This window comes from Brienomyrus brachyistius, chromosome 2, assembly GCF_023856365.1.
Source record: "Brienomyrus brachyistius isolate T26 chromosome 2, BBRACH_0.4, whole genome shotgun sequence".
In the NCBI taxonomy this organism is placed as follows: Eukaryota; Metazoa; Chordata; class Actinopteri; order Osteoglossiformes; family Mormyridae; genus Brienomyrus; species Brienomyrus brachyistius.
Window position 1 is genome coordinate 44,260,007 of NC_064534.1, and position 13,454 is coordinate 44,273,460.

Sequence of the window (13,454 nt, forward strand, 5' to 3'; positions counted from 1 at the left end):
TTTTAGAAATCGTTTTACTCTAAATACTTCCTGGTAATTCTAGGTGCTGTAAGCTGTTCGTGCCTTTATTCCACCAGGGCGCGATCTTCTCACAAACTTGAAGACTGTCACTCCCCATTCACGTTTTACAACTTATTGTTAATGATAAACAGACAGCTTTTTACACACAGTTTTAAACAAAGTACTGATATTATTCCTCTTCAACTGACCGCTTTGTTTTCTATGCAAAAACCACTTCGCCACAGAAGACTCGATATTATTGGCATAGCAAGTTCTGCTCTTCTCCTTTCAAAACTTGCTAAAAGCTGTATTTAAAAGAACAGATTGGCCGGGGTAATTCACACCCTTCAATGCCAGCTTAATGTTTAGGTTAGTGGGAATCACAGAGGAATTAGGGATGGAAACTTCTTTGCTGGTGGTAGAAGCGGTCTGGTGAATTTTTAGAGAGAAGAGGCCGTCGATGTTTGAATGTAGAAAATAGTTCTGGCTGCAGCCTGCAGTATGGACTTGTTGGTGTGTGTAGCTCCCAGTTTTCTGACAGCGCGACGTTTTGGGGAAGCATGTGATTCAGCAGCTACCAGTGGGCTTCGTGCGGCGGAGATTTTGTGGCTGTTAGCGGAGTTGATAACAGAGGGTCGTTAAGAGAAGCCTACATGCAGTAGGCAAAGGAGTAATGTTTGCTGGCGGGGGACGTGCGGCGATTAACCTGTGCGGTAGTGAAAAGGAGTTAAAAAGAAGGAAGTGTGCGGATGCGGAAAGAATGGAATAATTGTGGTAGGCTGCCGGCTGAGTAGTTTGGTGAATGTTTGGTGTGGGTCCGGCGCTGCCGATTGGATGGTGGGGCTGCAGTGTGAGTCAGATAAAAAAAAAAAAAACAGGAGTAGGATCCAATGGGACTAACTGGCATGTATAGACGCGTGTAATGCAAAAGGGCTGTTTTTGGTAGCATCTCTCGCTTACGGCCATACCACCCTGAACACGCCCGATCTCGTCTGATCTCGGAAGCTAAGCAGGGTAGGGTCTGGTTAGTAGTTGGATGGGAGACCACCTGGGAATACCAGGTGCTGTAAGCTTTTCTCACTTTTACTTTATACAGGGGGCGCTCCACTTCACGATTAATTTAAATCTATCACTCCCCTTCCATTTTACTATTTTATATATATATATATTTTTTTTTCTCTCATTCCTAAAGGCAGCTTTTAGAAACCGTTTTACTCTAAATACTTCCTGGTAATTCTAGGTGCTGTAAGCTGTTCGTGCCTTTATTCCACCAGGGCGCGATCTTCTCACAAACTTAAAGACTGTCACTCCCCATTCACGTTTTACAACTTATTGTTAATGATAAACAGACAGCTTTTTACACACAGTTTTAAACAAAGTACTGATATTATTCCTCTTCAACTGACCGCTTTGTTTTCTATGCAAAAACCACTTCGCCACAGAAGACTCGATATTATTGGCATAGCAAGTTCTGCTCTTCTCCTTTCAAAACTTGCTAAAAGCTGTATTTAAAAGAACAGATTGGCCGGGGTAATTCACACCCTTCAATGCCAGCTTAATGTTTAGGTTAGTGGGAATCACAGAGGAATTAGGGATGGAAACTTCTTTGCTGGTGGTAGAAGCGGTCTGGTGAATTTTTAGAGAGAAGAGGCCGTCGATGTTTGAATGTAGAAAATAGTTCTGGCTGCAGCCTGCAGTATGGACTTGTTGGTGTGTGTAGCTCCCAGTTTTCTGACAGCGCGACGTTTTGGGGAAGCATGTGATTCAGCAGCTACCAGTGGGCTTCGTGCGGCGGAGATTTTGTGGCTGTTAGCGGAGTTGATAACAGAGGGTCGTTAAGAGAAGCCTACATGCAGTAGGCAAAGGAGTAATGTTTGCTGGCGGGGGACGTGCGGCGATTAACCTGTGCGGTAGTGAAAAGGAGTTAAAAAGAAGGAAGTGTGCGGATGCGGAAAGAATGGAATAATTGTGGTAGGCTGCCGGCTGAGTAGTTTGGTGAATGTTTGGTGTGGGTCCGGCGCTGCCGATTGGATGGTGGGGCTGCAGTGTGAGTCAGATAAAAAAAAAAAAAACAGGAGTAGGATCCAATGGGACTAACTGGCATGTATAGACGCGTGTAATGCAAAAGGGCTGTTTTTGGTAGCATCTCTCGCTTACGGCCATACCACCCTGAACACGCCCGATCTCGTCTGATCTCGGAAGCTAAGCAGGGTAGGGTCTGGTTAGTAGTTGGATGGGAGACCACCTGGGAATACCAGGTGCTGTAAGCTTTTTTCACTTTTACTTTATACAGGGGGCGCTCCACTTCACGATTAATTTAAATCTATCACTCCCCTTCCATTTTACTATTTTATATATATATATATTTTTTTTTCTCTCATTCCTAAAGGCAGCTTTTAGAGACCGTTTTACTCTAAATACTTCCTGGTAATTCTAGGTGCTGTAAGCTGTTCGTGCCTTTATTCCACCAGGGCGCGATCTTCTCACAAACTTGAAGACTGTCACTCCCCATTCACGTTTTACAACTTATTGTTAATGATAAAGAGACAGCTTTTTACACACAGTTTTAAACAAAGTACTGATATTATTCCTCTTCAACTGACCGCTTTGTTTTCTATGCAAAAACCACTTCGCCACAGAAGACTCGATATTATTGGCATAGCAAGTTCTGCTCTTCTCCTTTCAAAACTTGCTGAAAGCTGTATTTAAAAGAACAGATTGGCCGGGGTAATTCACACCCTTCAATGCCAGCTTAATGTTTAGGTTAGTGGGAATCACAGAGGAATTAGGGATGGAAACTTCTTTGCTGGTGGTAGAAGCGGTCTGGTGAATTTTTAGAGAGAAGAGGCCGTCGATGTTTGAATGTAGAAAATTGTTCTGGCTGCAGCCTGCAGTATGGACTTGTTGGTGTGTGTAGCTCCCAGTGTTCTGACAGCGCGACGTTTTGGGGAAGCATGTGATTCAGCAGCTACCAGTGGGCTTCGTGCGGCGGAGATTTTGTGGTTGTTAGCGGAGTTGATAACAGAGGGTCGTTAAGAGAAGCCTACATGCAGTAGGCAAAGGAGTAATGTTTGCTGGCGGGGGACGTGCGGCGATTAACCTGTGCGGTAGTGAAAAGGAGTTAAAAAGAAGGAAGTGCGCGGATGCGGAAAGAATGGAATAATTGTGGTAGGCTGCCGGCTGAGTAGTTTGGTGAATGTTTGGTGTGGGTCCGGCGCTGCCGATTGGATGGTGGGGCTGCAGTGTGAGTCAGATAAAAAAAAAAAAAACATTAGTAGGATCCAATGGGACCAACTGGCATGTATAGAGGCGTGTAATGCAAAAGGGCTGTTTTTGGTAGCATCTCTCGCTTACGGCCATACCACCCTGAACACGCCCGATCTCGTCTGATCTCGGAAGCCAAGCAGGGTAGGGTCTGGTTAGTACTTGGATGGGAGACCTCCTGGGAATACCAGGTGCTGTAAGCCTTTCTCACTTTTACTTTATACAGGGGGCGCTCCACTTCACGATTAATTTAAATCTAGCACTCCCCTTCCATTTTACTATTTTATATATATATATTTTTTCTCTCTTTCATAAAGCCAGCTTTTAGAAATCGTTTTACTCTAAATACTTCCTGGTAATTCTAGGTGCTGTAAGCTGTTCGTGCCTTTATTCCACCAGGGCGCGATCTTCTCACAAACTTGAAGACTGTCACTCCCCATTCACGTTTTACAACTTATTGTTAATGATAAACAGACAGCTTTTTACACACAGTTTTAAACAAAGTACTGATATTATTCCTCTTCAACTCACCGCTTTGTTTTCTATGCAAAAACCACTTCACCACAAAAGACTCGATATTATTGGCATAGCAAGGTCTGCTCTTCTCCTCCTTTCAAAACTTGCTAAAAGCTGTATTTAAAAGAGCAGGTTGGCCATGGTAATTCACACCCTTCAATGCCAGCTTAATGTTTAGGTTAGTGGGAATCACAGAGGAATTAGGGATGGAAACTTCTTTGCTGGTGGTAGAAGCGGTCTGGTGAATTTTTAGAGAGAAGAGGCCGTCGATGTTTGAATGTAGAAAATTGTTCTGGCTGCAGCCTGCAGTATGGACTTGTTGGTGTGTGTAGCTCCCAGTGATCTGACAGCGCGACGTTTTGGGGAAGCATGTGATTCAGCAGCTACCAGTGGGCTTCGTGCGGCGGAGATTTTGTGGCTGTTAGCTGAGTTGATAGCAGTGGGTCGTTAAGAGAAGCCTGCATGCGGTAGGCAAATGAGTAATGTTTGCCGGCGGGGGACGTGCGGCGATTAACCTGTGAGGTAGTGAAAAGGACTTAAAGAGAAGGAAGTGTGCGGATGCGGAAAGAATGGAATAATTGTGGTAGGCTGCCGGCTGAGTAGTTTGGTGAATGTTTGGTGTGGGTCCGGCGCTGCCGATTGGATGGTGGGGCTGCAGTGTGAGTCAAATAAAAAAAAAAAGAACATTAGTAGGATCCAATGGGACCAACTGGCATGTATAGAGGCGTGTAATGCAAAAGGGCTGTTTTTGGTAGCATCTCTCGCTTACGGCCATACCACCCTGAACGCGCCAGATCTCGTCTGATCTCGGAAGCTAAGCAGGGTAGGGTCTGATTAGTATTTGGATGGGAGACCTCCTGGGAATACCAGGTGCTGTAAGCTTTTCTCACTTTTACTTTATACAGGGGGCGCTCCACTTCACGAATAATTTAAATCTAGCACTCCCCTTCCATTTTACTATTTTATATATATATATTTTTACTCTCTTTCTTAAAGCCAGCTTTTAGAAACCGTTTTACTCTAAATACTTCCTGGTAATTCTAGGTGCTGTAAGCTGTTCGTGCCTTTATTTCACCAGGGCGCGATCTTCTCACAAACTTGAAGACTGTCACTCCCCATTCACGTTTTACAACTTATTGTTAATGGTAAAGAGACAGCTTTTTACACACAGTTTTAAACAAAGTACTGATATTATTCCTCTTCAACTGACCGCTTTGTTTTCTATGCAAAAACCACTTCGCCACAGAAGACTCGATATTATTGGCATAGCAAGCTCTGCTCTTCTCCTTTCAAAACTTGCTAAAAGCTGTATTTAAAAGAACAGATTGGCCGGGGTAATTCACACCCTTCAATGCCAGCTTAATGTTTAGGTTAGTGGGAATCACAGAGGAATTATGGATGGAAACTTCTTTGCTGGTGGTAGAAGCGGTCTGGTGAATTTTTAGAGAGAAGAGGCCGTCGATGTTTGAATGTAGAAAATTGTTCTGGCTGCAGCCTGCAGTATGGACTTGTTGGTGTGTGTAGCTCCCAGTGTTCTGACAGCACGACGTTTTGGGGAAGCATGTGATTCAGCAGCTACCAGTGGGCTTCGTGCGGCGGAGATTTTGTGGCTGTTAGCGGAGTTGATAACAGAGGTTCGTTAAGAGAAGCCTGCATGCAGTAGGCAAAGGAGTAATGTTTGCCGGCGGGGGACGTGCGGCGATTAACCTGTGCGGTAGTGAAAAGGAGTTAAAGAGAAGGAAGTGTGCGGATGCGGAAAGAATGGAATAATTGTGGTAGGCTGCCGGCTGAGTAGTTTGGTGAATGTTTGGTGTGGGTCCGGCGCTGCCGATTGGATGGTGGGGCTGCAGTGTGAGTCAGATAAAAAAAAAAAAAACAGGAGTAGGATCCAATGGGACTAACTGGCATGTATAGACGCGTGTAATGCAAAAGGGCTGTTTTTGGTAGCATCTCTCGCTTACGGCCATACCACCCTGAACATGCCTGATCTCGGAAGCTTAGCAGGGTTGGGTCTGGTTAGTATTTGGATGGGAAACCACCTGGGAGTACCAGGTGCTGTAAGCTTCTCTCACTTTTACTTTATACAGGGGGCGCTCCACTTCACGAATAATTTAAATCTAGCACTCCCCTTCCATTTTACTATTTTATATATATATTTTTTTTCTCTCATTCATAAAGGCAGCTTTTACACACCGTTTTACTCTAAATACTGCCTGGTAATTCTAGGTGCTGTAAGCTGTTCGTGCCTTTATTCTACCAGGGCGCGATCTTCTCACATACTTGAAGACTGTCACTCCCCATTCACATTTTACAACTTATTGTTAATGATAAAGAGACAGCTTTTTACACACAGTTTTAAACAAAGTACTGATATTATTCCTCTTCAACTCACCGCTTTGTTTTCTATGCAAAAACCACTTCACCACAAAAGACTCGATATTATTGGCATAGCAAGGTCTGCTCTTCTCCTCCTTTCAAAACTTGCTAAAAGCTGTATTTAAAAGAGCAGGTTGGCCATGGTAATTCACACACTTCAATGCCAGCTTAATGTTTAGGTTAGTGGGAATCACAGAGGAATTAGGGATGGAAACTTCTTTGCTGGTGGTAGAAGCGGTCTGGTGAATTTTTAGAGAGAAGAGGCCGTCGCTGTTTGAATGTAGAAAATTGTTCTGGCTGCAGCCTGCAGTATGGACTTGTTGGTTTGTGTAGCTCCCAGTGATCTGACAGCGTGACGTTTTGGGGAAGCATGTGATTCAGCAGCTACCAGTGGGCTTCGTGCGGCGGAGATTTTGTGGCTGTTAGCTGAGTTGATAGCAGTGGATCGTTAAGAGAAGCCTGCATGCGGTAGGCAAATGAGTAATGTTTGCCGGCGGGGGACGTGCGGCGATTAACCTGTGCGGTAGTGAAAAGGACTTAAAGAGAAGGAAGTGTGCGGATGCGGAAAGAATGGAATAATTGTGGTAGGCTGCCGGCTGAGTAGTTTGGTGAATGTTTGGTGTGGGTCCGGCGCTGCCGATTGGATGGTGGGGCTGCAGTGTGAGTCAGATAAAAAAAAAGAACATTAGTAGGATCCAATGGGACCAACTGGCATGTATAGAGGCGTGTAATGCAAAAGGGCTGTTTTTGGTAGCATCTCTCGCTTACGGCCATACCACCCTGAACGCGCCAGATCTCGTCTGATTTCGGAAGCTAAGCAGGTTAGGGTCTGGTTAGTATTTGGATGGGAGACCACCTGGGAATACCAGGTGCTGTAAGCTTTTCTCACTTTTACTTTATACAGGGGGCGCTCCACTTCACGATTAATTTAAATCTATCACTCCCCTTCCATTTTACTATTTTATATATATATATATTTTTTTCTCTCATTCATAAAGGCAGCTTTTAGAAACCGTTTTACTCTAAATACTTCCTGGTAATTCTAGGTGCTGTAAGCTGTTCGTGCCTTTATTCCACCAGGGCGCGATCTTCTCACCAACTTGAAGACTGTCACTCCGCATTCACGTTTTACAACTTATTGTTAATGATAAAGAGACAGCTTTTTACACACAGTTTTAAACAAAGTACTGATATTATTCCTCTTCAACTGACCGCTTTGTTTTCTATGCAAAAACCACTTCGCCACAGAAGACTCGATATTATTGGCATAGCAAGTTCTGCTCTTCTCCTTTCAAAACTTGCTAAAAGCTGTATTTAAAAGAACAGATTGGCCGGGGTAATTCACACCCTTCAATGCCAGCTTAATGTTTAGGTTAGTGGGAATCACAGAGGAATTAGGGATGGAAACTTCTTTGCTGGTGGTAGAAGCGGTCTGGTGAATTTTTAGAGAGAAGAGGCCGTCGATGTTTGAATGTAGAAAATTGTTCTGGCTGCAGCCTGCAGTATGGACTTGTTGGTGTGTGTAGCTCCCAGTGTTCTGACAGCGCGACGTTTTGGGGAAGCATGTGATTCAGCAGCTACCAGTGGGCTTCGTGCGGCGGAGATTTTGTGGCTGTTAGCGGAGTTGATAACAGAGGTTCGTTAAGAGAAGCCTGCATGCAGTAGGCAAAGGAGTAATGTTTGCCGGCGGGGGACGTGCGGCGATTAACCTGTGCGGTAGTGAAAAGGAGTTAAAGAGAAGGAAGTGTGCGGATGCGGAAAGAATGGAATAATTGTGGTAGGCTGCCGGCTGAGTAGTTTGGTGAATGTTTGGTGTGGGTCCGGCGCTGCCGATTGGATGGTGGGGCTGCAGTGTGAGTCAGATAAAAAAAAAAAAAAGAACATTAGTAGGATCCAATGGGACCAACTGGCATGTATAGAGGCGTGTAATGCAAAAGGGCTGTTTTTGGTAGCGTCTCTCGCTTACGGCCATACCACCCTGAACACGCCCGGTCTCGTCTGATCTCGGAAGCTAAGCAGGGTAGGGTCTGGTTAGTACTTGGATGGGAGACCACCTGGGAATACCAGGTGCTGTAAGCTTTTCTCACTTTTACTTTATACAGGGGGCGCTCCACTTCACGATTAATTTAAATCTAGCACTCCCCTTCCATTTTACTATTTTATATATATATATATTTTCTCTCTTTCATAAAGCCAGCTTTTAGAAATCGTTTTACTCTAAATACTTCCTGGTAATTCTAGGTGCTGTAAGCTGTTCGTGCCTTTATTCCACCAGGGCGCGATCTTCTCACAAACTTGAAGACTGTCACTCCCCATTCACGTTTTACAACTTATTGTTAATGATAAACAGACAGCTTTTTACACACAGTTTTAAACAAAGTACTGATATTATTCCTCTTCAACTGACCGCTTTGTTTTCTATGCAAAAACCACTTCGCCACAGAAGACTCGATATTATTGGCATAGCAAGTTCTGCTCTTCTCCTTTCAAAACTTGCTAAAAGCTGTATTTAAAAGAACAGATTGGCCGGGGTAATTCACACCCTTCAATGCCAGCTTAATGTTTAGGTTAGTGGGAATCACAGAGGAATTAGGGATGGAAACTTCTTTGCTGGTGGTAGAAGCGGTCTGGTGAATTTTTAGAGAGAAGAGGCCGTCGATGTTTGAATGTAGAAAATAGTTCTGGCTGCAGCCTGCAGTATGGACTTGTTGGTGTGTGTAGCTCCCAGTTTTCTGACAGCGCGACGTTTTGGGGAAGCATGTGATTCAGCAGCTACCAGTGGGCTTCGTGCGGCGGAGATTTTGTGGCTGTTAGCGGAGTTGATAACAGAGGGTCGTTAAGAGAAGCCTACATGCAGTAGGCAAAGGAGTAATGTTTGCTGGCGGGGGACGTGCGGCGATTAACCTGTGCGGTAGTGAAAAGGAGTTAAAAAGAAGGAAGTGTGCGGATGCGGAAAGAATGGAATAATTGTGGTAGGCTGCCGGCTGAGTAGTTTGGTGAATGTTTGGTGTGGGTCCGGCGCTGCCGATTGGATGGTGGGGCTGCAGTGTGAGTCAGATAAAAAAAAAAAAACCAGGAGTAGGATCCAATGGGACTAACTGGCATGTATAGACGCGTGTAATGCAAAAGGGCTGTTTTTGGTAGCATCTCTCGCTTACGGCCATACCACCCTGAACATGCCTGATCTCGGAAGCTTAGCAGGGTTGGGTCTGGTTAGTATTTGGATGGGAAACCACCTGGGAGTACCAGGTGCTGTAAGCTTCTCTCACTTTTACTTTATACAGGGGGCGCTCCACTTCACGAATAATTTAAATCTAGCACTCCCCTTCCATTTTACTATTTTATATATATATTTTTTTTCTCTCATTCATAAAGGCAGCTTTTACACACCGTTTTACTCTAAATACTGCCTGGTAATTCTAGGTGCTGTAAGCTGTTCGTGCCTTTATTCCACCAGGGCGCGATCTTCTCACAAACTTGAAGACTGTCACTCCCCATTCACGTTTTACAACTTATTGTTAATGATAAAGAGACAGCTTTTTACACACAGTTTTAAACAAAGTACTGATATTATTCCTCTTCAACTGACCGCTTTGTTTTCTATGCAAAAACCACTTCGCCACAGAAGACTCGATATTATTGGCATAGCAAGTTCTGCTCTTCTCCTTTCAAAACTTGCTGAAAGCTGTATTTAAAAGAACAGATTGGCCGGGGTAATTCACACCCTTCAATGCCAGCTTAATGTTTAGGTTAGTGGGAATCACAGAGGAATTAGGGATGGAAACTTCTTTGCTGGTGGTAGAAGCGGTCTGGTGAATTTTTAGAGAGAAGAGGCCGTCGATGTTTGAATGTAGAAAATTGTTCTGGCTGCAGCCTGCAGTATGGACTTGTTGGTGTGTGTAGCTCCCAGTGATCTGACAGCGTGACGTTTTGGGGAAGCATGTGATTCAGCAGCTACCAGTGGGCTTCGTGCGGCGGAGATTTTGTGGCTGTTAGCTGAGTTGATAGCAGTGGATCGTTAAGAGAAGCCTGCATGCGGTAGGCAAATGAGTAATGTTTGCCGGCGGGGGACGTGCGGCGATTAACCTGTGCGGTAGTGAAAAGGAGTTAAAGAGAAGGAAGTGTGCGGATGCGGAAAGAATGGAATAATTGTGGTAGGCTGCCGGCTGAGTAGTTTGGTGAATGTTTGGTGTGGGTCCGGCGCTGCCGATTGGATGGTGGGGCTGCAGTGTGAGTCAGATAAAAAAAAAAAAAAGAACATTAGTAGGATCCAATGGGACCAACTGGCATGTATAGAGGCGTGTAATGCAAAAGGGCTGTTTTTGGTAGCGTCTCTCGCTTACGGCCATACCACCCTGAACACGCCCGGTCTCGTCTGATCTCGGAAGCTAAGCAGGGTAGGGTCTGGTTAGTAGTTGGATGGGAGACCACCTGGGAATACCAGGTGCTATAAGCTTTTCTCACTTTTACTTTATACAGGGGGCGCTCCACTTCACGATTAATTTAAATCTAGCACTCCCCTTCCATTTTACTATTTTATATATATGTATATTTTCTCTCTTTCATAAAGCCAGCTTTTAGAAATCGTTTTACTCTAAATACTTCCTGGTAATTCTAGGTGCTGTAAGCTGTTCGTGCCTTTATTCCACCAGGGCGCGATCTTCTCACAAACTTGAAGACTGTCACTCCCCATTCACGTTTTACAACTTATTGTTAATGATAAACAGACAGCTTTTTACACACAGTTTTAAACAAAGTACTGATATTATTCCTCTTCAACTGACCGCTTTGTTTTCTATGCAAAAACCACTTCGCCACAGAAGACTCGATATTATTGGCATAGCAAGTTCTGCTCTTCTCCTTTCAAAACTTGCTAAAAGCTGTATTTAAAAGAACAGATTGGCCGGGGTAATTCACACCCTTCAATGCCAGCTTAATGTTTAGGTTAGTGGGAATCACAGAGGAATTAGGGATGGAAACTTCTTTGCTGGTGGTAGAAGCGGTCTGGTGAATTTTTAGAGAGAAGAGGCCGTCGATGTTTGAATGTAGAAAATAGTTCTGGCTGCAGCCTGCAGTATGGACTTGTTGGTGTGTGTAGCTCCCAGTTTTCTGACAGCGCGACGTTTTGGGGAAGCATGTGATTCAGCAGCTACCAGTGGGCTTCGTGCGGCGGAGATTTTGTGGCTGTTAGCGGAGTTGATAACAGAGGGTCGTTAAGAGAAGCCTACATGCAGTAGGCAAAGGAGTAATGTTTGCTGGCGGGGGACGTGCGGCGATTAACCTGTGCGGTAGTGAAAAGGAGTTAAAAAGAAGGAAGTGTGCGGATGCGGAAAGAATGGAATAATTGTGGTAGGCTGCCGGCTGAGTAGTTTGGTGAATGTTTGGTGTGGGTCCGGCGCTGCCGATTGGATGGTGGGGCTGCAGTGTGAGTCAGATAAAAAAAAAAAAACCAGGAGTAGGATCCAATGGGACTAACTGGCATGTATAGACGCGTGTAATGCAAAAGGGCTGTTTTTGGTAGCATCTCTCGCTTACGGCCATACCACCCTGAACATGCCTGATCTCGGAAGCTTAGCAGGGTTGGGTCTGGTTAGTATTTGGATGGGAAACCACCTGGGAGTACCAGGTGCTGTAAGCTTCTCTCACTTTTACTTTATACAGGGGGCGCTCCACTTCACGAATAATTTAAATCTAGCACTCCCCTTCCATTTTACTATTTTATATATATATTTTTTTTCTCTCATTCATAAAGGCAGCTTTTACACACCGTTTTACTCTAAATACTGCCTGGTAATTCTAGGTGCTGTAAGCTGTTCGTGCCTTTATTCCACCAGGGCGCGATCTTCTCACAAACTTGAAGACTGTCACTCCCCATTCACGTTTTACAACTTATTGTTAATGATAAAGAGACAGCTTTTTACACACAGTTTTAAACAACGTACTGATATTATTCCTCTTCAACTGACCGCTTTGTTTTCTATGCAAAAACCACTTCGCCACAGAAGACTCGATATTATTGGCATAGCAAGTTCTGCTCTTCTCCTTTCAAAACTTGCTGAAAGCTGTATTTAAAAGAACAGATTGGCCGGGGTAATTCACACCCTTAAATGCCAGCTTAATGTTTAGGTTAGTGGGAATCACAGAGGAATTAGGGATGGAAACTTCTTTGCTGGTGGTAGAAGCGGTCTGGTGAATTTTTAGAGAGAAGAGGCCGTCGATGTTTGAATGTAGAAAATTGTTCTGGCTGCAGCCTGCAGTATGGACTTGTTGGTGTGTGTAGCTCCCAGTGTTCTGACAGCGCGACGTTTTGGGGAAGCATGTGATTCAGCAGCTACCAGTGGGCTTCGTGCGGCGGAGATTTTGTGGCTGTTAGCGGAGTTGATAACAGAGGGTCGTTAAGAGAAGCCTACATGCAGTAGGCAAAGGAGTAATGTTTGCTGGTGGGGGACGTGCGGCGATTAACCTGTGCGGTAGTGAAAAGGAGTTAAAAAGAAGGAAGTGCGCGGATGCGGAAAGAATGGAATAATTGTGGTAGGCTGCCGGCTGAGTAGTTTGGTGAATGTTTGGTGTGGGTCCGGCGCTGCCGATTGGATGGTGGGGCTGCAGTGTGAGTCAGATAAAAAAAAAAAAAACAGGAGTAGGATCCAATGGGACTAACTGGCATGTATAGACGCGTGTAATGCAAAAGGGCTGTTTTTGGTAGCATCTCTCGCTTACGGCCATACCACCCTGAACACGCCCGATCTCATCTGATCTCGGAAGCCAAGCAGGGTAGGGTCTGGTTAGTACTTGGATGGGAGACCTCCTGGGAATACCAGGTGCTGTAAGCCTTTCTCACTTTTACTTTATACAGGGGGCGCTCCACTTCACGATTAATTTAAATCTATCACTCCCCTTCCATTTTACTATTTTATATATATATATTTTTTCTCTCTTTCATAAAGCCAGCTTTTAGAAACCGTTTTACTCTAAATACTTCCTGGTAATTCTAGGTGCTGTAAGCTGTTCGTGCCTTTATTCCACCAGGGCGCGATCTTCTCACAAACTTGAAGACTGTCACTCCCCATTCACGTTTTACAACTTATTGTTAATGATAAAGAGACAGCTTTTTACACATAGTTTTAAACAAAGTACTGATATTATTCCTCTTCAACTCACCGCTTTGTTTTCTATGCAAAAACCACTTCACCACAAAAGACTCGATATTATTGGCATAGCAAGGTCTGCTCTTCTCCTCCTTTCAAAACTTGCTAAAAGCTGTATTTAAAAGAGCAGGTTGGCCATGGTAATTCACACAC

The 13,454-nt window shown here is 44.5% G+C and overlaps 2 protein-coding genes, 8 non-coding genes and 3 pseudogenes across 10 annotated transcripts in view; 11 read left to right on the forward strand and 2 right to left on the reverse strand.

The window, feature by feature from the left end:
• Positions 1-13,454, reverse strand: part of LOC125715120 (uncharacterized) — a 1,180,389-nt gene that overhangs the window by 1,113,978 nt on the left and 52,957 nt on the right. The window lies entirely within an intron of this gene.
• LOC125715114 (uncharacterized) overlaps positions 1-13,454 on the reverse strand; it is a 935,270-nt gene that overhangs the window by 867,091 nt on the left and 54,725 nt on the right. The gene's annotated exons all lie outside the window — the stretch shown is intronic.
• On the forward strand, positions 955-1,073 carry LOC125733448 (5S ribosomal RNA). Its single transcript, XR_007392794.1, has one exon. It is a non-coding gene; the product is annotated as a 5S ribosomal RNA (ribosomal RNA).
• LOC125733449 (5S ribosomal RNA) lies at positions 2,152-2,270 on the forward strand. Its single transcript, XR_007392795.1, has one exon. It is a non-coding gene; the product is annotated as a 5S ribosomal RNA (ribosomal RNA).
• LOC125732450 (5S ribosomal RNA) lies at positions 3,349-3,467 on the forward strand. The gene has a single exon (XR_007391830.1). It is a non-coding gene; the product is annotated as a 5S ribosomal RNA (ribosomal RNA).
• On the forward strand, positions 4,544-4,662 carry LOC125735204 (5S ribosomal RNA). Its single transcript, XR_007394503.1, has one exon. It is a non-coding gene; the product is annotated as a 5S ribosomal RNA (ribosomal RNA).
• LOC125732124 (5S ribosomal RNA) lies at positions 5,736-5,844 on the forward strand (annotated as a pseudogene).
• On the forward strand, positions 6,919-7,037 carry LOC125730938 (5S ribosomal RNA). The gene has a single exon (XR_007391231.1). It is a non-coding gene; the product is annotated as a 5S ribosomal RNA (ribosomal RNA).
• LOC125733325 (5S ribosomal RNA) lies at positions 8,117-8,235 on the forward strand. Its single transcript, XR_007392672.1, has one exon. It is a non-coding gene; the product is annotated as a 5S ribosomal RNA (ribosomal RNA).
• LOC125732125 (5S ribosomal RNA) lies at positions 9,309-9,417 on the forward strand (annotated as a pseudogene).
• LOC125736218 (5S ribosomal RNA) lies at positions 10,494-10,612 on the forward strand. Its single transcript, XR_007395502.1, has one exon. It is a non-coding gene; the product is annotated as a 5S ribosomal RNA (ribosomal RNA).
• On the forward strand, positions 11,686-11,794 carry LOC125732126 (5S ribosomal RNA; annotated as a pseudogene).
• On the forward strand, positions 12,868-12,986 carry LOC125731094 (5S ribosomal RNA). The gene has a single exon (XR_007391381.1). It is a non-coding gene; the product is annotated as a 5S ribosomal RNA (ribosomal RNA).